We start from the raw sequence: 24556 nt of genomic DNA on the forward strand, positions 1-24556 counted from the left end.
CTAAAGTTGCTTCCCAGTTGAGTAGCAGCCAGCCTTACATTTTGTGTCCACATACCAAGGGCAAAGTTATTTTGGGAATTATTCCACAGCTACTGTTCCTGTCAAACTTTTTTTTACCTAAATAATTTAAAATTAACTCTTTTTAGCCTGAGTACTATAATTCTACACATCCTGATTTAATATTGGATGACCTTCTGTCTATGTCTACCTTTTACCAAGGACATACCAGGAAGGTATGTTTGCCCCAGTAACCTAAGTGTGGGCAGAAAATGGGATGGAGCCTTTGCTTTATATATTCTAGGTAGATTTTCTAAGCCCTCTTTTTTCACATTCCTGGTGATTGCTCTGGCGACATTTAATAACCTCTTTGCTCTTTAGCAGAGTACTCATGAAACTGAAACTCTCCAACAGTGGGCTTGGTCACAAATTTGGGACTAAACTAGAGGAGTTGGGAATAAATTTTTGGTAGATAAGAGTTGCTGAGCTTGCTACATAGGGGTCCTTCTTCCACCACCCAATGCAGCAATGGTATTATGGTAGGTATCAAGCAAGTGTGGAGGGTCTCTTCATCATTAACCTACACAGCATGTTGAAGTGGAGGTGACAGGATTGTACAGTTAATCTCAAGTAGTGGTTTTGGATGTCTCCAGAAATTGTCAACATTTTCAAAGTCCCTACATTTTGCTGCAGCTAGTCTTACTTTCTGAAGATTTGGGTATAAATCCACAGTGCTGGTTGTCTTTTGGGTATTTTACTACCTCAGCAGTCTCCTACTTGCAACTCAGAATCTTCTACAAGGTGAATTAAGTTGGAGCTATGATACACAGTACCACAGTTTAAGTTGGCTTGAGCAGCACCTTGATTCCTTGATGCTTGCTTATGAAGTTCTGCATGTGGATAGACATCTCTGTAAGAATCTGGTTGAGTGAGGGGTCATCCCTGGAGAGTAGCTCTACCTTGGTAACAGAGTCATTGATGGGAAAAACCTATTGACATTACGTTGGGCAACACAAGATTTTGCAAAAGCTTATTTGCCTTTGGCTCTCTTCCAGCCCCGTTTCATGTACCTTTCTGACAGTATGATCCCATTTTCCCAACATCCTGTACTTTTATTTTGCTTCCTGGTTATGCTGCTTCTCTATTTGCCATGTTTGCTCTTAAAGCCCTTAAATCCAGTACTTACTTAATTCCTCATTCCTTCATGCTTCCACTGAAACTGCTGTTAATCATTTCAGTTGATTATACCTAAGGAAGATCACTCTCCCTTCAACCTGCTTGCATCTCACCTCCAAGGAGGAGAAGTTTGGCTCTGCATGGATTGGTCAGGTTTGATGGCATTCATCTGGTCTCATTTTCTAAAATGTAGAGCCTTATCTAGAATGGAGTAAATAAGCCCATTTTATGGCAACTGCCCCAGTAGTCTTTTGTGTTACAGCTCCTTCCTAGGGCATTAGAGAGTTAAGGTGGGGTCTGTGTGGAGACTTGCTATGTTTGGAGGAAGGCCTGGTAGCATCCATCTGTATGTTTCTTTTTCTTCCTCTATTGTCTATTCTTTCCTTAAATCCTCTGCCCTTTGGGAGACCAGAGATAGGAGGTACCCCTTTTCCATGTGGAAGAGATGCCTCCCTTCCCATTCCATTTAAAATGCCAAGTGAAGATGTGATACAAACACACACATGCACACAAACTCACACACACAGTAGAGTATTACTCAGCCATCGAAAATGAAATCTTACCATTTGGAATGATGTGGATGGAACTAGAAGGTATTATGCTAAGCAAAATAAGTCAGTCACAGAAAGGTAATTATGTGTTTTCACTCATATGTGAAATTGAAGAAACAGAACAGACGAACCTAGGTGAAGGAAGGGAAGAAGGAAACAAATTGTAAGGCTCTTAACTCTAGGAAACAAAATGAGGGTCACTGGAGGGGATGTGGGTGGAGGGATGGGGTAGCTGGGTGATTGACATAAAGGAGGGCACTTGATGGAATGAGCACTGGGTGTTGTAGGCAACTGATGAATCACTAAACTCTACCTCTGAAACTAGTAATAATACTGTATGTTAATTGATTAAAAAAAAAAAAAGCTAAGTGATAACTAGGGTAGGATTCAGGGGAAGGAAAGCTACATCAGCCGTCTTAGTCTGGCCACGAGGAATTCTGCAGGCAGCAGAGCTCACCAGGTCTTGAGATCTACCTTGGGGTTTGGGGCCAAAGCCCTACCTGCTAATAAAGAAGAAATATTCCTACCATTGTCTTCTGTGCATATAGGTTTCTGGACCACTCTCCCCCATCCCAGGGCTGTGAGTATAGCTAAAACTGGGATTTGGGGGTTCCTACAGCTCCCCAGACAAATGCTTTAATTTTTGAAGGTCACATATTTATGGTGTCTGTCCATCTGTAGCTCCATCTCTATCTTCCTCAGAGTCTTTGGAAATCACTTACAACAAACATTTTTATAACTACTTTATGAATGAATGATTGAAAGTCCACTCTCTACAAGTACTATTTACATTTTAAATGGCTAGTAACTAACCTTAATTTTTATTCTGTTTATTTGTGTCAAGGTGCACAAGCAAGGGAATAATTTTGGGAAGAGTCAGAATTTAGACCACAATAACCTAATTTAGCATAAATTAAGCCATATGTCTATTTGTAGTTACTGTGGCTAGTACTTCATTTTTGATCACTGAGTGTAGAGACTGTATTTTACAGCCTTGGGTAATGATCACTTTTTAAGAAAATTTTATTTTATTTTTTTTCAGTGTTCCAAAATTCATTGTTTATACACCACACCAATGATCACTTTTTTTTTATTTAAAAGATTTTATTTATTCATTTGACAGACAGAGATCACAAGTAGGCAGAGAGGCAGGCAGAGAGAGAGGAGGAAGCAGACTCTCTGCTGAGCAGAGAGCCCGATGCGGGGCTCGATCCCAGGACCCTGGGATCATAACCTGAGCCGAAAGCAGAGGCTTTAACCCACTGAGCCACCCAGGTGCCCCACCAATGATCACTTTTTTTTTTTTTTTTTTTTTTTTTATTAAAGATTTTATTTATTTGACAGAAATCACAAGTAGATGGAGAGGCAGGCAGAGAGAGAGAGAGGGAAGCAGGCTCCCTGCTGAGCAGAGAGCCCGATGCGGGACTCGATCCCAGGGCCCTGAGATCATGACCTGAGATGAAGGCAGTGGTTTAACCCACTGAGCCACCCAGGCGCCCCAATGATCACTTTTAAATGGAATTCTGCCTGTTGGCTCTCTCAAAGGTAGCATGATTTCATGAGGGAATCCTGGCATAAGTATGGGATGATTGGGGCTGGGGTTGGGGGAATTTATCAACTGATCTTTCCTTAAGAGGGAAAGATCTTTGGTACTGGAATAAAGGCAGATTCTTCATTTGAATCTCAGTCCTAATTTCAGGGAGTTTTCAAAATACCTAAAAATTTATCTTCGAAAGGCAAGCTGGGGTCTTTCCATTTTTAGGATGCTCCAACAAATGAGGTTTACTGTTTTGAAATTTTTATAGTCCTTGTTAAATACAATTCTGAGTGGACAAACTATTTGAGCTTGTTATTTTTGGATGGTTCTTTGAAGTTCTTTTAACTCTTTTTAAGTCTTTTTTCTTTGATCTAAACTAGGGTTTCTCAGACTTTGTTAATATTGACATTTTGAGCCAAGTAATTCTTCATTGTGGGGAGCTGTGTTGTGCACTGTAGGAAGTTTAGCAGCATCTCTGGCCTGTATCTGCTAGATGCCAGCAGCATATTCCCCCACCCATGAGATGTAACAACCAAAAATGTTTATCAAAATTTTGCCAAATTTTGACATTGCCAGGTAGCCTCAGTTGAGAACCATTTGTTTATCAGTTTCCTTTGGGGATTAACATAGGGAAGAGCTGTCTGTCTCTCAAAGATATTTTGAACTCTGCTGGCATACTCCTGATCAACTGAAATGAGCTTCCTACTCTCTTGGATGCCATTTTAAAATGGCACTGTTACAGACGCAAACATACTTACACAGCGAAGTATTTGGGGAACTCATTTCTTTAGGTTTAGTCACACCTGCCATAGTAGCATGGGCAAAATTATTTAAGCATCTTAAGGAACAAGGCATTAGTTATTCCTTAACAGCAATGCAGAGAGTGATATGGCTGAACACATGTCATATAATCAGATTTTTAAAACTCTAACTCATCAATTGATGATGATAATATTCTTGGGCATTGCCCATGTTGTTAACCTCAGCAATCAAAATAAAGTAATCATGCTAATTACAACCCTCTCAAAACCCAGCTCAGTGCACTGTCCTTGTGCATGAGAGGCAAGCTGTGCCACAGTTGCTTCATGAGACTCTGATACCCCATAAAGGTTTTTAGTAGCTCATCCTGGGGCCAGACTAGTCACTCTGTCAGGGAAAGGAGAATTAGAGGTGAGTCCACAGGGAGACTGATGGTCTTTTCACTCAGGAATGGCCTTATGCACTGAAAATAGTTGTGAGTAGCCGGCTGGGCTTGATGGTCTGGAACCAGAGATTTAAGGTGCATCCAAGCCCAGCGAGCTGTGACTGTCCGAAGTGTTCTGGCTGACAGAGTCAGTCATCCACTAGAGCTGGATGGCTGAGAGGACATTAAAGGAAGACCCAGTAAATCCACAGTTATTGGAGACCTCTCTATTGGGAATTGAGGTGACAGTGTGCAGACCTGTGGGGTAGCCACACTTTATTACCAAATATCTTGAACTGACAGCCAGGCTAAGTGAGTAAAATGTGGTAAATCTGAAACTAGTCATGGCAAAGAGAATCCTAGTTATTGAATCAGAGATGGCTATACCATCAGATGTGAGAGCTCAGATATGAAAGTAACGGATAAAAATGTGGGTGAGGGTAGAGAGCATTGTTCTGCTTGGAAAAAAAAGGAAGGAAAGTATAAAAATCTAACTAAATTCAGGTTGTTTTTAAAAACGATGACATCCAACAGTTGTTTGCAAGAATTACATTAATTGTGGCCTTGAATTCCTTTTATGGCCTTACCTAATAAAAGACATCATACCTTCCAAATTCTCTACTCTATAATAATTAGACTATTATGCATAGCCTCAATAGCCAAATGACATGACAGGTCTAAAATATGCATAAAGCATTTACTGTTGGATTGTTACAGCAGAAGGAAAAATGACTTAAATTAATCCACATCATAGCAGTAAAAGGATGAATAGGGTGAAATGTAGTAAAACAAAGGGACAGAAATTTGGCAAAGTCACCCAAAGCCTGGGAAGACTTATGTGGTAAAAAAATAACCATGGATCTGACAGACTAAACAATAAAATTGCTTAGCTAATTAGTATCTTACATTGAGTGACTTAAGTGAAGATAAGTTGATGGGTATAATTGACAAATGCACACAAAAATTAACTTGGTACTGAAAACATTACAGAAATAGAAGGAAATTCAGGATTTGAAAAATTAAGTAATTCCAGGAAAACCAAATAAAATGTTCTTGTGCTTGACGCTAAAAAGCACCAGTTAGCTCTCACTGAGTGTGTTCCTCTAATATGTGTTATTGAATTGTTGGCAAGTGTTTATGAAGCTGTTGATATTGAATGGCTGACATTGTGGTTGTGAGAGCACCAAGTGGGGAGATGAACCATGGTATTGTCAACCTAGTGTCATATCTGAACAGGAGTTTGCTGAAGCAATCCAAAGAACAGTTCACTAGAAAGCAGCAGGTTCTGACTTGCAAATAATCTAGTCCAAGAAGCTCCCAGTAAAACATGAGAGTATTGCAAGATGTTTCCTGCAAACACCGTGTCAGTCATACATAAAGGTTGATTCATGACATCTGGAAACAGCTGCCTTTTACTGAAGACAATGAATTTTCAAATTGCATTAAATATAGCCTGTTCATATGCTTACCTGCCATCCACAAGTCATTGGCAGATATCTGGAGCTGAGAAGATTTCCTCACACTGTCAGAAAAATCAGCTCGTGACTAATACATAGAAAATATGTTATAATTTGGACAAAGAGGTAACAACAGATCCCCCGAAGGTCAGGGACTGTGAAGCAATCAGAAATGTTTGGAACTGTGATTGTAGTTGTTCAAAAGTGATGGATCTGGGGTTCCACAAGAGTGGACTGGCCTATACTACTGCTTCTTATTGGTTGTCTCTTTTGGGAGAGGCCTGGATAACCTGGGACCAGATCAATATCCGTAGACATCACCCAGAAAACTGTGATCTTCTCTAAACCTTGATAACTGCTAGTTATAGATGGTACTTTTCTTCTAGAGCTTAAACTTAAGAGTCAGGAATAACTGTATTCAAATGTGAGCTCTTAAGTGTGATGGTCCTAAGATTCTATGCTTCATTAAGTCTCATTTCTTTTCATTTTTAAAATGTGGATGATTGTGGTCCCAACATCTTTGGATTCTTATGAGGGTTGGATCAGATTAAAATCAGACAATGTACACAGAATGCTCTTTGGGGTGCCTGGGTGTCTCAGTGGGTTAAAGCCTCTGCCCTCGGCTCGGGTTGTGATCCCAGGGTCCTGGGATCAAGCCCCACATTGGGCTCTCTCCTCGGCAGGGAGCCTGCTTCCTCCCCTCTCTCTCTGCCTGCCTCTCTGCCTACTGTAATCTCTGTCTGTCAAATAAATAAAATCTTTAAAAAATAAAAAGTAAATCAGATAATGTACAAGTAATGCTCTTTAGCAGTTAAAATGTAAAATCTAGTTGGGTGGGGAATTTTTGTATTTTCCTAAACTTGCATGTCCTATTCTTTTTTTAGAGAGTGGGAAAATGTCTACAGGTCGGTAGACTGGAGCTGAGGTGGAATCCAGTGATTAACAGTAGAAATTGGCTGAGTTGTCAGGTTCAGTAGCCAGAGGAGTGAGTGCCAGTCGTCAGGGTAAGAGACAAAGAGGACAGTGTTAGGGTTAGTTCAAGGAGGATCGAGGGGTAACTGCATGGATAGGGATGAATGAAGCAGAGATTGAGAGCTGGGCAGTTAAGATTGGGATAGGATGTGGTGTGTAAAGTGGGAAAAAGCTTGAGTCCAGGAAGAAGGCAAGAGTATCAGGATGTTCTGCCTACTCAGTGCTAGTAGCATGGCATGGAAGTGGTTAGTGGGCTCAAAGTGCATGACTGCAGTAGACAGTACAAATCCCAAGATTTGCCTTTAACAAATCTATACCATTTGATGGGTTCCTAATAATAGTGTTTGCAATATAGAGATTATTTGGAAAATTCTTGCATCTTTCATTCTTGAGACATCTTCATGCTACTGCAACTGTGTTGATAATGATCTGAAACCTGGTCAATTGACTTTTTGTTTTTCCTTGATAGCCACGGTAGCAGATACTGTTACATGGTCATTACTGTTACATGGTCATAAACTCACTTTGTCTTCTTCCTGAACATATAGCTCAAATACATTTCCAAGCCTCCCTTTTGAAGCCAGGTAACTGCGTTCTAGCCCAAGCAATGTCAAGAGAAAGTAGTGTACACCACTCCAGGCCTGGCTCATAAAATCCTCCCATGAGCATCTTGCAAGCTCCCTTCTCTGGGTTGCTACAGTGACACTGACTTCTTTGCTGGTTTTGGAAGCCAAATATTGAAGTTAATAAAACCCGAGTAGAGAAGGAACCAGGCCCTTGCTTCACTCCTTGGGAGATAGCCACTCATCCAGGAATGCTAAATTGAACTATTACATGAGTCTATTATTCCAAGCAAGTGAAATGTTTGGGTTAGTTTGTTAAATCAGCTTATGTTACCTTTAAGTCATGGCTACCTAATGAAGGTGTTGGGTTTTTAGGAGCCCATAATTAATACCCCTCTCTTCTTTGTGTGATTTCAGAGCCAAATGAAAAATCTAACACAAGAGCCAGTCAGATGGAAACCAAATGGTTAACTGTAATCATTATATCAAATTGGCTTGCTAATATGTTCTACTTTCTTCACCCCATACCTCCAGTTTAGATGCCAGGAATGCCTGCTTTGAGTGAAGTTAGAATTTTTAAGGCAGATGTACTCATCTAGGATTACAGCATCACTCTGGTCTCAGGAAGAGAAGAAAAGAGACCAAATTCTTAGGGGTCATAGTTATCTCATAATTTAGAACTGTGTACCAATAGTTTTCTCTTTAGTCTGTGGACTATTTATGGGGATGGTGTGGTGGTCAGTTAGACCAGGAGTATTACTGTAATGGATGTCTCTCTCTACATGTCAACACAAGGATTGACATCCATATCTATAAACCACACATGCTCTAATGGGCACAAAACATGTTCCTTTTGAAACTCGTTTTACCACCATGGCCTTTACAAGAATACTTTTAAACCATCCAGAAACACTCCTGACTTTTGCCTCCTGTCAGTCTCCATTTGGAAAAGTCCTTCCCATTATTGACCAGGCTACCATGTGAGAACTGTTTATAGAGCAGTGAGGAAGGACACAAATCTCTAGTTTGTCAGATGAGCTGAATCAATGTTCAGAAATTAGGAGGCAGCATGTTCACGTAGATTACCTTTAGTTTTCCATATCTGTAGGTCTTGGGTGCCAGTGGATTTTGTTATTGTCCTGTGGAACATTTTCCATCATGGTTACGATTGATTTGGATCATCATGCCAATTGCTCGTGTGCAAACTGACTATTAATAAGGCCCCAGAGTCAGAATAGGTGAAGAGATGTGTCACCAGTCACATAAAAGAATGCAAATTTGATCTCTTACACTTATTAGAGGATCTGTCAGTTTATAAATCCTCCAGTTCTTTGTTTTGTTGCCAAATGGAATGAAGCATTATTACAGCTTTCAGCTCACAAAAGTACCTTTAAATTAAAGGGGGTACTCCTTAAAGCAGTGACTTTTTCAGGAAGATTTGTTTGGTCTATTTTTGTTTTGTTTTGTTTTCCCCATTTTATTGAGAAATAATTGACATATGTCAATGTATGTGTTTAAGGCATATAGTATGATGGTTTGATTTACATATATTGTGAAATGATTACCATGATAGGTTTAGCTAACATCCATCTTCTCATATACAGTAGAAAGAAAAGAATAAAAGAATGAAGGAAAAATAGATTTTTCTCTTTGTGATGAGAACTCTTCTTAAGATTTACTCTTTTAACAGCTTTCCTATATATCATACAGCAGTGTTGGGTATAGTCATCAGTTTGTACTCTACATCTCTAGTACTCTTGATAATGAGGTATACTTTTGGACCACCCTCCTTCATTCTTCCCTTCCCTTTCTACTGCCTCTGGTAACCACAAATCTCATCTCTTTTTCTATGAGTTTTTTTTTTTTCTTAGATTACCCGTGTGAGTGAGATCATATAATACTTATCTTTCTCTTTCTGAATTATTTCAGTTAGCATAATGCTTTCAGGATCTATCTGTGTTGCTGCAAATGGTAGGATTTTCTCATTTTTTTGGCTGAATAATATTCTATTAAATATATAATGCTCCTTGTTATATTCCAGCCTAATATTCTGCTTTATATTCATATCTATATAGCTGTCTCTATCTACCACAACTTCTTTATCCATTTATCCATCAGTGGATACTTATGTTGTTTCCATGTTTTGGCTGTTGTAAATAATGTTGCTGTAGACATGGAAGCAGTTATCTTTTCAAGTTAGTGTTTTCCTGACATTTGGATACATTCCCAGAACTCATTGCTGAATCATGCGTTAGGTTTTTTTTTTTTTTTTTAAAGATTTTATTTATTTGACAGAGATAACAATTAGGCAGAGAGGCAGGCAGAGAGAGAGAGAGAGAGAGAGAGAGAAAGGAGGAAGCAGGATCCCTGTGACATGCAATAGTTTTATTTTTAATTTTTTGAAGATCTTCTATATTGTTTTCCATGGTAGCTGTACCAATTTACAGTGCTACCAGCAGTACCAGGTGTTCATTTTTCCTCCACATTCTTGCCAGCATTTGTTATCTCTTGTCTTTTGGTGATGGGCATTCTAAAAGATGGGAGGTGATATCTCATTGTGGTTTTAATTTGCATTGCCAAAATGACTGGTGATGTTGAGCAACTTTTCAGGTACTTGTTGGCCAATCATACATCATCTTTGGGGAAATGTCTGTTCAGGTCCTTTGTCCATTTTTTAATTAGGTTATTTGTTTTTTAGCTATTGAGTTGCATGAGTTTTGTGTGTGTGTGTGTGTGTGTATGTATATGTATGTATATATTTATGTTTTGGATATTAGCTCCTTATCAGATACCTGGCTTACAAATACTTTTTTCCCTCTCTGTAGTCTGTTTTTTCAGTTTGTTGGTGACTCCTTTCAATTTGTAGAAACTTTTTGGTTTGATATAGTTCCACATTTTAATTTTGATTTTGTTGCCACTGCTTAGTTGTCATATCCAAAAAATCAGGCCTATGTCAAGTTTTGTTTCCTATATTTTCTTCTAGGAGATTCATGTTTTAGGAATCTCATGGTTTTAGTTCTTACATTTGAATCTTTAATCCACTTCAATTTAATTTTTGTTATTGGTATAATATAAGCATCTAGTTTAATTTTTCATGTGAATATTCAGCTATCTGCTTTGTCTCTTATAAGTTTGCTTGTGGAGTGAATCCTTAAAGAATAAAACTAAACAGCACTGACTTAGGGTTTAAGATCAGACATCAAGGCCAAAAGCACGCCAAAAGCACTTCATAAGCTATTTGCTGTACATGGCTAACCTTGAGCTGCCTGCCAGCTCAAAAGAACAGTAGTCTAGCTATTAAGCAGAATAAGAAACTTGGAGATGATCTACAACTGGAGTAGGATATCAATGAGTTTAAGTCAGCCCACATGATGGAAAGAGATTCTAATCTGATGTTCAGATCATGGTCAGGAAATTGAAATCTTTTGAGCTTAGAGGACTAATGAGGAGTTCATAAACATCTGGTTGTGCTAGTATTAAGAAGAGCTGGTCACCTAGGAATAAAAGAGAAACTGAATAAAACATTCTCCATCATCATCATCATCATCATCATCATCATTGTGATTATTAACAACAGACTTAAATTTTCAAGACTTCCTCTCATTTAAATGAAAAAATATCTTAAATTCTATAAAGCTCTATGTGCTAGTTAATATTCTGTTACTTAACTTGAGTTTTACAATAATCCAGGCAGGTAGGGAAGAAAGGGGATTATTTTCAACATATGTAAGGGACAAGATGTGGGTCATTGTTGTGTGATGATACTTATTGTGGAGGACAGCAAAGAATAAATGACTAAATGAAGACTTTGAGGTCCCCAGACAATGCCAGAGAGTACTGGGAAAATGATCTGAATTGACTCTGAGTAGCAAGGGGAAGGATCCTTCTGTCCTACAGGCAAGAGAGTCAGTGAAAGTCTACAATTCAGTTTCTGCACAGATTGCAAAATTGAATGCTGATTAAGTTCAAACATTTAGAAATTGACCTGTCCACATGCCCACAGAACTGTGGTCTGGGCCTGGTAATACAAAAGCAGCACTGACCACTTCCCTACAGTTTTATAGCTGAGTCAGGTTTAGAAATAGATCAAATGTTTTTGTTTAGCTAGCTAAACATTGGTTAAGATGAGCCAAAAATGACACTTCACAGTGAAGTGTTGGTTATAGGAACTCAAAGTAGGATAGTGTGGAAAACATTGGCTTGATATAATTGGATGCAGGAGTAGAGTAGCTAATGAGAATTATACTTGGAATTAGAGGAGCACGTTACTTATTTTTATACAAGACAGGCTGTACAAGACAGATTATAACTGGGTCAGTAAGTGACTAGAGTATAAACAAGGCACTAGAGTGTAAAACAATATTTATAATAGCACAAGTCATGGGGAGACTCTACATTGAAACTATATCCACATATTTGGACCTGTAGAACATAGGGTCTCCTGTTTATTTTAAAAAATTATTAATGTGGATATTATTCCTGTTCACAAAACTGAAATGTCCCAAGAACATACATGAGAAGATAAAAAATATAGGCTACACTGAGACAAATTTGAAGATTGCAGTTCACAAGTCAGGCAATTCATTAATCCAGCTACCAGGTAGACAACAAATGAGCCTCTTTGCCTTGGACACTGATTAGAAGCCACACAATGTTGTCTCTCAACCACAGGCAATAGTCAGTCTTGATATGTTAAAACCATGTTTTTATTTCAGAGCACTGTAATTCTAGATGCCTGACACAATTGGGATATTAGGAAGCTCAAAAATACTTCAATACAGTTCAAGTCCCCTTTGCTATAAAGTGATTCATGAAACCAGACCAATCTGAGATATATAAATATTAAATAATAGAACCTAGAATTTATAGGACTCCTGCCTTTCCAAGAGTATGAAATGTTTTCACACAAACTCTGTTTGACTTAGGTTGATGTCTTCTCCATGAAATAATGCAGGGAAGAGGAACATTCCCATTTGAGAGAGGGAAGACCCAAGACATAGACAGGTGAGGTGGTTTAGCCAGCATCTGAGTATCAGAAAAGCAGAGCCAGATGTTTCAATTCATCCACCACTTTCCCACAAATGCTGATGATTCAGATTCTCATGAATTATTCTAGGGGCACCAAACACACTGTAGAGGGCCGCTTTCTCATCTGCTTTCTCATACTGTTAGAATCTCTCTGCCAGTTCTATGTCCTTTGACTTGAAGATTTCTCCTACCCGTGAGACAAATAGAAAATTAAAGAGTTTCTTTGGAAGTCAAGAAAAATTATTGCTGTTTTGTGGAAGGGAGGACAACTTGGTTAATTGCTGCTCTGCCACGTTGGAAATGTTGAAAAATCAGTACCAAAGACTTAGTTAAAGCTTAAAAGAAATAGCCGCAGGGTGATAAGCCACATGCCATGGCTAGGGGGTGCTAGGGTAGTAAATCCAGGAGGTGGTTTTCATGTGTAGTGTATAATTTGGGCCCTGACAGAGCTCAGATGAGGAATAGGCCTATATAACTATTGATCCACAGAGCTATCAGGGACATCATTTAACTTGATGGCTCGTGTTGGTCCCTTAGGATATGGAGTCAGCTTTAACCTGCAAGGAAAAAAAATTAAAGGTAAATGAAAGGAATAGAAGGGGAAAACCATGAACAGTTTTCCATACTCTTCCTTGTAATAAGAAACATTTTCAAATGACCCTGTTTTTCAGCTGTCCTGGTAAGTATCTATTTATTTCATTCATTTAGTTACCTAATTATATTGAGACATGCCAATCATTTAACATTCTGTTACACATTTACAGATAGATCATCCCACCTATTTTTCAACAGTGATTATTACAGCCAAGGAGACAAAGGGAAACAGGCTGCCCCTGGCCACAGTCAGGCACAATCACAGGCCAATATAAGACTCCAAAGGGGGAAATGAGATGCTGCCATCAGGTAGGTGGAGTTGGTTGACAGTCAAATGTAGAGGTATCTCTTTTCTTTGAGACTTTGCTATACTAGGAACTATAGGAACTGGTGTGTTTTAGGCCTTTAATCCAGTGCAACCATTCCTTTAGATCATCCAGCATATTCCTAAGCTGTGCATCTGACTCCACATTTAACCCATCTCTGACACTTGTGTTTTCTTCCCGCACCCTTTCTCTGGCCCCTTTGCATTCTTTTTTTAATTACATTTAAAAAATTAACATATAATGTATTATTAGCCCCAGGGGTACAGGTCTGTGAATTTCAGGCTTATATACTTCACAGCACTCACCATAGCATATACCCTCCCCAATGTCCATAACCCAACCACCCTCCCCCTACCCCCTTTTGTGTGATTAAGAGTCTCTTACGGTTTGTCTCCTTCCAGATCCCATCTTGTTTCATTTTTTCCTTCCCTACCCCCAAACCCCCCAATTTGCCTCTCAAATTCCTCATATCAGGGAGATCATATGATAATTATCTTTCTTTGATTGACTTATTTCATTCAGAATAATACCCTCTAGTTCCATCCACATTGTTGCAAATGGCAAGATTTCATTTCATTTGATGGCTGCATAGTATTCCATTACACACACACCCATCCTCACACATCCACACACCACATCTTCTTTATCCATTCCTCTGCTGATGGACATCTAGGTTTTTTCCATAGTTTGGCTATTGTGGACATTGCTGCTATAAACATTTGGGTGCATGTGGCCCTTTGGATCACTACATTTGTATCTTTAGGGTAAATACCCAGTACTGCAATTGCTGGGTCATAGGGTAGCTCTATTTTCAACTTTTTGAGGGACCCTCCATGCTGTTTTCCAGAGTGGCTGCATCAGCTTGCATTCCCACCAACAGGGTAGGAGGGTTCCCCTTTCTCCGAATCCTCACCAATATCTGTCGTTTCCTGACTTGTTAATTTTAGCCATTCTGACTGGTGTGAGGTGGTATCTCACTGTGATTTTGATTTGTATTTCTCTGATGCTGAGTGATGTGGAGCACTTTTTCATGTGTTTGTTGGCCATCTGGATGTCTTCTTTGCATAAATGTTTGATCATGTCCTCTGCCCATTTCTTGATTGGATTATTTGTTTTTTGGGTGTTGAGTTTGATAAGTTCTTTATAGATTTTTGATACTAACACTTTATCTGATATGTCCTTTGCAAATATCTTCTCCCATTCTGTCAGTTGTCTTTTGATTTTGTTAACTGTTTCCCTTTCTGTGCAAAAGCTTTTGGTCTTGATGCAGTCCCAAGAGTTCATTTTTGCCCTTGCTTCCCTTGCCTTGCAATGTTTTTAGAAAGAAGTTGCTGCGGCTGAGGTCAAAGAGGTTGCTGCCTGTGTTCTCCTCAAGGATTTTGATGGATTCCTTTCACACATTGAGGTCCTTCATCCATTTTGAGTCTCCTTTTGTATGTGGTGTAAGGAAATGGTCCAGATTCATTTTTCTCATTGTGGCTGTCCAGTTTTCCCAGTTTGTTTTCCCCATTTGTTGAAGAGACTGTATTTTTTCCATTGGACATTCTTTCCTGCTTTGTCAAAGATTAGTTGACCATAGAGTTGAGAGTGTATTTCTGGGCTCTCCATTCTGTTCCATTGATCTATGTGTCTGTTTTTGTGCCAGTACCATACTGTCTTAATGATGACAGCTTTGTAATAGAGCTTGAAGTCTGGAATTGTGATGCCACCAACTTTGGCTTTCTTTTTCAACATTCCTCTGGCTATTCAGGGTCTTTTTTGGTTCCATAAAAATTTTAGGATTATTTGTTCCATTTCTTTGAAAAAAATTGATGGTATTTTGATAGGGATTGCATTAAATGTGTAGATTGCATTAGGTAGCATAGACATTTTCACAATATTTGTTCTTCCAATCCATGATCATGGAACAGTTTCCATTTCTTTGTGTCTTCCTCAGTTTCTTTCATGAGTACAGATTATAGTTTTCTGAGTACAGATTCCTTGCCAATTTGGTTAGGTTTATTCTTGGGTATCTTATGATTTTGGGTGCAATTGTAAATGGAATTAACTCCTTAATTTCTATGTCTTCTGTCTTGCTGTAGGTGTATAGAAATGCAACTGATTTACGTGCATTGATTTTATATCCTGCCACTTTACTGAATTTCTGTGCAAGTTCTAGCAGATTTGGAATGGAGTCTTTTGGGTTTTCCACATAAAGTATCATACCATCTGCAAAGATCACTCTTAGTTTAACTTCTTTGCCGATTTGGATGCCTTTAATTTCTTTTTGTTGTCTGATTGCTGAGGCTAGTAGTATAGTACTATGTTTAATAGCAGAGGTGATAATGGACATCCCTGCTGTGCTCCTGACCTTAGTGGAAAAGCTCTCCGTTTTTCTCCATTGAGAATGATATTTGCTATGCATTTTTCATAGATGGTTTTGATGATATTGAGGTATGTACCCTCTATCTCTACACGTTGAAGGGTTTTGATCAAGAAAGGATGCTGTACTTTGTCATTTGCTTTTTCAGCATTTATTGAGAGTATCATATGGTTCTTGTTTTTTTCTTTTATTAACGTACTGCATCACATTGATGGATTTGCGGATGTTGAATCAAGCTTGAAGCCCTGGAATAAATCCCACTTTGTTGTGGTGAATAATCCTTTTAACATACTGTTGGATCCTATTGGCTAGTATTTTGGTGAGAATTTCCGCATCTGTGTTCATCAAGGATATTGGTCTGTAATTCTCTTTTTTGATGGGTCTCTGTCTGGTTTTGGAATCAAGGTGATACTGGCCTCATAAAATGAGTTGGGAAGTTTTTCTTCCATTTCTATTTTTTGGAACAGTTTCAGGAGAATAGGTATTAATTCTTTTTTAAATGTTTGGTAGAATTCCCCTGGGAAGCGGTCTGGTCCTTGGCTCTTGTTTGTTGGGAGATTTTTGATGACTGCTTTAATCTCCTTACTGGTTATGCTTCTGTTCAGGCTTTCTATTTCTTCCTGGTTCAGTTTAGGTTTCTAGGAATGCACCCATTTCTTCCAAATTGTCAGATTTGCTGGTGTATAGTTGCTCATAATATGTTCCTATAATTGTTTGTATTTCTTTGGTGTTGGTTGTGATCTCTCCTCTTTAATTCGTGATTTTATGTATTTGGGTCCTTTCTCTTTTCTTTTTGATAAGTCTGGCGAGGGGTTTATCAATCTTATTAATTCTTTAAAAGAACCAGCTCCTAGTTTTGTTGATTCATTCTATTGGTTTTTTGGTTTCCATTTCATTGATTTCTGCTCTGATCTTTATGATTTCTCTTCTCCTGAAGTGTTTAGTCTTTCTTAGCTGTTTTTTCTCAAGCTCCTTTAGGTGTACGGTTAGGTTGTGTATTTGAGACATTTCTTATTTCTTGAGAAAGGCTTGTATTGCTATATACTTTAAGGACTGCCTTTGCTGTGTCCCACAGATTTTGAACCATTGTGTTTTCATTTTCATTTTCATTTGTTTCCATCAATTTTTTTCAATTTGTCTTTAATTTCCTGGTTGACCCATTCATTCTTTAGTAGGATGCTCTTTAGCCTCCATGTATCTGGGTTCTTCCCAACTTTCCTCTTGTGATTGAGTTCTAGTTTCAGAGCATTGTGGTCTGAAAATGTGCAGGGGATGATCCCAATCTTTTGGTACTGGTTGAGACCTGATTTGTGCCCCAGGATGTGATCCATTCTGGAGAATGTTCCATGTGCTTTAGAAAAAGAATGTGTATTCTCTTGCTTTGGGATGGAATGTTCTGAATATATCTGTGATGGTCTATCTCGTTCTATCTGTGATGTTCTATCTCGTCTATCTAGTGTGTCATTTAAGGCCTTTATTTCCTTGTTGATCTTTTGCTTGGATGATCTGTCCATTTCAGTGAGGGGGGGTGTTAATGTCCCCTACTATTATTGTCAATGATCTGACATATTACCAATGTCCGTATTGATCAGGTCCCCAACCTTCAGTACTGCTTCTTGTTCTTTGATTTTGTTATTAATTGGTTTATATAGTTGGCTGCTCGCATGTTAGGGGCATAGATATTTAAAATTGTTAGATCTTCTTGTTGGATAGACCCTTCGAGTATGATATAGTGTCCTTCCTCATCTCTTATTATGGTCTTTGGCTTGAAATTCAATTGATCTAAGGATTGCTACCCCAGCTTTCTTTTGATGTCCATTGGCATGGTAAATTGTTTTTCACCCCCTCACTTCAAATCTGAAGGTGTCTTTGACTCTAAAATGAGTTTTTGTAGACAGCATAATGATATTTTTTTAATCCATTCTGATACCTTGTGTCTTTTGATTGGGGCATTTAGCCCTCTTACATTACATTGAAAGATATGAATTTACTGTATATTGTCTCTGTTCCTTTCTGGTCTACTACTTTTAGGCTCTCTCTTTGCTTAGGGGACCCCTTTCAATATTTCCTGTAGAGCTGATTTGGTGTTTACAAATTCTTTTTGTTTTTGTCTGTCTTGGAAGCTTTTTATCTCTCCTTCTATTTTCAGTGATAGCCTAGCTGTATATAGTATTCTTGGCTGCATGTTTTTCTGTTAGTGTTCTGAATATATCATGCCAGTTCTTTCTGGCCTGCCAGGTCTCTCTGGATAAGTCTGTTGCCAGTCTAATATTTTTACCATTGTATGTTGCAGACTTCTTGTCCTGGGCTGCTTTCAGGATTTTCTTTTTTGTCACTGAGACTTGTAAGTTTTACTATTAGATGATGGGGTGTGTACCTATTTTTATTGATTTTGCAGGGGTTTCTCTGTGCCTCCTGGATTTTGATGTTGTTCCCTTTGCCATATTGGGGAAATTTTCTACAATAATTTACTCCAGTATACCTTCTGACCCCTCTCTCCTTCTTCTTCTTCTGGAATCCCAATTATTCTAATATTGTTTTGTCTTAAGGTATCACTTATCTCTCAAAATCTCCCCCCGTAATCCAGTAGTTGTTTGTCTCTTTTTTCCTCAGCTTCTTTATTCTCTGTCATTTGCTCTTCTTTATCACTAATTCTGTCTTCTGCCTCATTTATCCTAGGAGTAAGAGCTTCTATTCTTGATTGCACCTCATTAATACCTTTTTTTTTTTAAATTTCAACTTGGTTAGAATTTAGTTCTTTTATTTCTCCAGAAAAGGCTTTTATTTCTCCAGACAAGTTTCTCTAATATCTTCCATGCCTTTTTCGAGCCCAGCTAGCGCCTTGAGAATCGTCATTCTGAACTCTAGATCTGACATATTACCAATGTCCGTATTGATCAGGTCCCCAACCTTCAGTACTGCTTCTTGTTCTTTTTTTTGTGGTGAGTTTTTTCGCCTTGTCATTTTATCCAGATAAGAATATATGAATGAGAGAATAAAATACTAAAACAGTGGCAAAGACGCCAGAAAAATGTACACTAACCAAATCAGAAGAGACCCCAAATCAGTGGGAGAAGAAAGGGGGTAGAAAAAAGTAAAAAAAAAAGTTAAAAAAATTTATTAGACTGGTGAATAGAACAGAGCCACCCACTTGATTTTGGGTGTATTTTGGTCTCTTAGAAGAAACTACCTTCCAAAATTTTGAAGAACGAAAAACTTACATATATATACTAAAATAAGGGTAAACACGATGAAGAGATAGAATATGACTGTAAAGATGAACATTTTTAAAAAATTCTTAAAAATGAATTGATAAGATAATTTGGTTGGAAAAAGAAAGTAGAGGAATTTGTTCAGGCGGGAGACTAGAACAGCCCTGTGCTAGATTTAGGGTATATTTTGATCTATTAGAAGAATTTGTATTCAAACAACTTTTTAGAAGAAAAAACCCTATATGTATACAAAAAGTAAAGTTAGATACAATGAAGGATAAAATATGACTATAATAATGAAGGTTTAAAAAGATTTTTTTAGAAAGGTATTGTGGAGATAAACTAGTTAAAAAATGTTAAAAGAGGAAAGAGGAAAAGTTAAAAAATTAGAATAAGAAAAAATTTTTTTAATTTAATTAACTTTGCATAACTAAAGGATTATGGGGAGAAAGCCATGAATTCTATGCTTTGCTTTCCCTCCCTCTGGAATTCCACTCTTCTCCTTGATCAGTGAGCTTGGTCTTAGCTGGATGCTCTTCTTCTGGAGGAAGAGCCTGTTGCCTGTGATTCTCAGATGTCTTTGCCTGAGGTGGAATTACACTGCCCTTTCCAGGAGCCAGGCTAAGTAATCTTCTTGGGTTCACTCTCAGGACTTTTTGTTCCCTGAATGCTTTCCGTAGAGATCTGGAAGATGGGAATGAAAATGGCGGCCTCCTTATCTCTGGCCCGGAGGAGCCGGGAGCTTGGGGCCCCACTCCTCAGTGTGTCCTCAGAGAAAAGCACTCAATCATTCCCATTTCCCTGATCTCTGGCCACACTCCGAGCTTACTCAGCCTGTGACTGAGTGTTTCTGTTTCTGGCACACAGCCCCATTTGGAGTCTCCAAACTCAGCAGATCCCTGCCTCCAGAGAAGGAAGGTGGATTTCCCTGGATCTGCCATTTTGGGGTCCTTACACAAAGAGCTGTGGTCTGACTGTGCCATGGATCACAGTTTAAGGTAATACAGAGCTGAGACCTCACTCCTTGGCTCCATCTCTGTAGCTGGCTTCCCCACTCTAATACCTGTAAACACTGCTACACTCAGATAAGCCCAATCCTTCTGTGACCCCGCAGGACCTGAGACTACACTGTCCCCGTCTCCATGAGGGCTTCACCCCCACTTGGCCTCTGGAGCGATGTCCCTCAGTGAAGCAGACTTTTAAAAGTTCGAATTTTGTGCTCCGTTGCTACACCACTTGCCAGGAGCCAGCCTCTACCCCTGCGATCTATCTTCCCTTTGCTTTGGATTCACTTCTCCGCAGTCCTACTTTTCAGAAAGTGGTCGATTTTTCTGTTTCTAGAATTGCTGCTCTTCTTCTTTTCAGTCTCCTGTTGAGTTTGTAGGTGTTCGGAATGGTTTGATAACTATTTAGTTGAACTCCTGCTACCTGATGTCATCTCATTCTGCTACTCCTCCGCCATCTTGACTCCTCCCCCCACTTTGCATTCTTTCTTCATTCTACCTTCCTACCTGTTTGCCCTTTTGCTGGTTTCTTATCCCCTCATGAATTATCTGTTGATGGTCTTGCTTCATTCTGTTGCCCTAATAGTTGGCACCACTGCTCTAGTTTGGTTTGTTTTCTTTTTCTTTGACTACAGTTCAGACCGTCCTTCCAGTTATATGGCTTTCAGCTGCGTTTGGTAAACACTCCATTTGGTACTGGCCACATTCCAGAAACATAAACCTCAGGGTATGCTTTCAAGGAGGTAGTGTTCCTTCTGGTTTCACATCGTGCTAAGGGGATAGAATTGCACATATTAAAGGCTAAAAAAATCAAAATCCTAATGCAAATTCATTACTGGTATTTTGTTTATTTCTACCATTAACTTAAATTTTTTTTTTTTTTGTAATTTGCTTACAGTAATTTCCCACTGTTGGGAACAAATAAGATCCTTGCACGTCATATCTATTAATGTACACACGTTCCTTCAGACCCAAGGAACTTGAAGGTGAGGACAGTTGCTTGTAGAATTTGTTATCCTTTAAGGTGCACTCTCTCTCTTGTTCTAAGTTTTGAAATTCCAGTTACTTAACAGTGTTATGCATATGTATTTCTATACAATACAGTGATTCAACAATTCCATATGTCACCTGGTGCTCATCACTCCAAAGTACACTCTGATTAATTATTTCGGTGCTCATCACTACAAGGTATACTCTGAATAATTATTATTTGTTTCATTGAACTAATTTGTGAATTGGAAGGAAAAAGTTTTCCGTGTTGCATCTTCTAAAAAGGGAAACCTCCACTTTTTTTGTCACCCTGGCTCCATGTTCTTTCAGGTCTTCTTCTAAGTCCTCTAAGTGCTTGACCTTTGTCCTTTTTACCTTGTCCTCAGTACTCATAGTCTGGTATGCTTCTTGGTCTGGTCTTAGCAGCCTTCTCAGGTCCCACAATCTCTCTCATGATTCCCTAATCTATAAATTGAACCCACACTTTTTCCCTTTTCTCTCTAAGTGCCTAGTGGGCATCTCTATTTGATTATCATAAATAAATTTTCAGTAAAAATCTGAAACCCATAATCATCAACTTCTCCTTTCCAAACCTGGTCATCAGCCTATATTCTCACTTTCTCTCTCCCTGGCCTCCTCCCTGAGCTCCTTGGCTTCATTTTTGTCTCACTTATCCCCACTATATACAGTATATGATAGGAGTTCAGTAGATGTTGAATTAATGAATGAATAAATCCATATCTAAGTCAAGAACAAAGATTGAGGGGTGAATACAAGAAAAATGTGAGCAGTTAGGGTTCAGCTAGGTGTGGTAAGGACATTTCTCTTCCCTTGCCAACTAGGATCCAATAGTACTGATTGTCTGAAGTGCTATGTTTTAGGGATAAGATAGGTTCAGCAGGTTAGACTATAGAAGTCCAATAAGAAGGCATAGGAGAAGAATGCTACAGCCTTCTTGCCAGGAATTTACCACTTTTATTTGGTGGGCAGTAGGATTTCTTCCAATTTATAGAGTGCTATGAAGAACATGACACTGAGAAGTATCACAGATAAACAGTTGTGTATAGGGTGGGTTGTGGTGGAAAGACTGGAGTGAGCCTTTATTGTGTGAATATGTGTATCACTGTGGATGTGCTTGTTGGGTACAAATGGAAAGGATTCCTTCATCTTGATTCCTGTAATGCATAATTATCATGTCTGTATCCCAGTTTGTTCTATTGTTCCTCACTTCCTAGAAAGTGGTCATCTTATTTCTGAACACTTGTTAATGAAAGTTTTCTTGTGTTATTCCCTCTTTGCCTTAATAGGTGATTTTAGGATCAATGGCTCAGGTGGACTGCCCTACAATAGTTTCTCCTAAGAAACTTCCAAAGCTAGAAATCCCTTTACTTTATTACTTATGTCCCCCATAGGAATTGGTAAAAAGTGAGTCTTTGTAAACAAAATGTAAGATTGTAACAAGATGTAAACAAAAACCTTAATGTTGAGTTTGAGGAGTTTTTTATAGATCCTGGATATCAACCTTTTGTCTGTACTGTCATTTGCAAATCTCTTCTCCCATTCCGTGGGCTGCCTCTTTGTTTTGTTGACTGTTTCCTTTGCTGTGCAGAAGCCTTTGATCTTGATGAAGTCTCAAAAGTTCATCTTCGCTTTTGTTTCCTTTGCCTTTGGAGACATATCTTGAAAGAAGTTGCTGTGGCTGATATCGAAAAGGTTACTGCCTATGTTCTCCTCTAGGATTCTGATGGATTCCTGTCTCACGTTGAGGTATTTTATCCATTTGAGTTTATCTTTGTGTACTGTGTAAGAGAATGGTCGAGTTTCATTTTTCTACATATAGCTGTCCAGTTTTCCCAGCACCATTTATTGAAGAGACTGTCTTTTTTCCACTGTATATTTTTTCCTGTTTTGTTGAAGATTATTTGAGCATAGGTTGAGGGTCCATATCTGGGCTCTCTACTCTGTTCCCCTGGTCTATGTGTCTGTTTTTATGCCAGTACCATGCTGTCTTGGTGATCACAGCTTTGTAGTAAAGCTTGAAATCAGGTAACATGATGCCCCCAGTTTTATTTTTGTTTTTCAACATTTCTTTAGCAATTCTGGGTCTCTTCTGATTCCATACACATTTTTGGATTATTTGCTCCAGCTCTTTGAAAAATACCAGTGGAATTTTGATCGGAATGGCATTAGAAGTATAGATTGCTCTAGGCAGTATAGACATTTTAACAATGTTTATTCTTCCGATCCAAGAGCATGGAATGGTCTTCCATCTTTTTGTGTCTTCTTCAGTTCTTTCATGAGTGTTCTGTAGTTCCTTGAGTACAGTTCCTTTACCTCTTTGGTTAGGTTTATTCCCAGGTATCAGACAATCATATTTAAAAATGGGCAGAAGATATGAACAGACACTTCTCCAATGAAGACATATGGCTATCAGACACATGAAAAAAATGTTCATCATAACTAGCCATCAGGGAGATTCAAATTAAAACCACATTGAGTTACCACCTTACACCAGTTAGAATGGCCAAAATAAGCAAGACAGGAAACAACATGTGTTGGAGAGGATGTGGAGAAAGGGGAACCCTCTTACACTGTTGGTGGGAATGTAAGTTGGTGCAGCCACTTTGGAAAACAGTGTGGAGATTCCTCAAGAAATTAAAAATAGAGCTTCCCTATGAACCTGCAATTGCACTACTGGGTATTTACCCCAAAGATACAGATGTAATAAAAAGAAGGGTCATATGTACCCCAATGTTTATAGCAGCAATGGCCATGGTCGCCAAACTGTGGAAAGAACCAAGATGCCCTTCAACGGACGAATGGATAAGGAAGATGTGGTCCATATACACTATGGAGTATTATGCCTCCATCAGAAAGGATGATTACCCAACTTTTATAGCAACATGGACAGGACTGGAAGAGATTATGCTGAGTGAAGTAAGTCAAGCAGAGAGAGTCAATTATCATACGGTTTCACTTATTTGTGGAGCATAACAAATAACATGGAGGACAAGGGAAGATGGAGAGGAGAAGGGAGTTGAGGGAAATTGGAAGGGGAGGTGAACCATGAGAGACTATGGACCCTGAAAAACAATCTGAGGGTTTTGAAGGGGCGGTGGGTGAGAGGTTGGGGGAACCAGGTGGTGGGTATTATAGAGGGCACGGATTGCATGGAGCACTGGGTGTGGTGCAAAAACAATGAATACTGTTATGCTGAAAAGAAATTAAAAAAAAAAAAAACTTCCATGTTATCAGAGGTTACCCATGCATCCTGAGGCTAGAGGTCGTGATGCAACAGAATGAGTTCAAATGGTCTGACATATCCAGAAGTGTGAACATTTACACCTTTATTGTATGCACAGAGGTATGACATATTTTATTTGCGCTGTAGCCCTGCCAAGAGCATTTGGACTGTGTATGGGCAGAATCACAAAATGTTGCTGAAACTTAGGACAAATCAAACCAAAGCTTGATTTTCCTCTTCTTCCTACCCTAAGAAACAATTTGCCTCCTTTTAAATAAAATTGCTCTCATGTAGTTCATCTAGTTAATACTGGAGGGAGTAAGCATCCTCTGTGCTTGAACATAGAGAAGAGAGCAAGAC

This window comes from Mustela putorius, unplaced genomic scaffold (genome assembly GCF_011764305.1).
Source record: "Mustela putorius furo isolate JIRA1106 unplaced genomic scaffold, ASM1176430v1.1 tig00000224_pilon_pilon_pilon, whole genome shotgun sequence".
Lineage (NCBI taxonomy): Eukaryota > Metazoa > Chordata > Mammalia > Carnivora > Mustelidae > Mustela > Mustela putorius.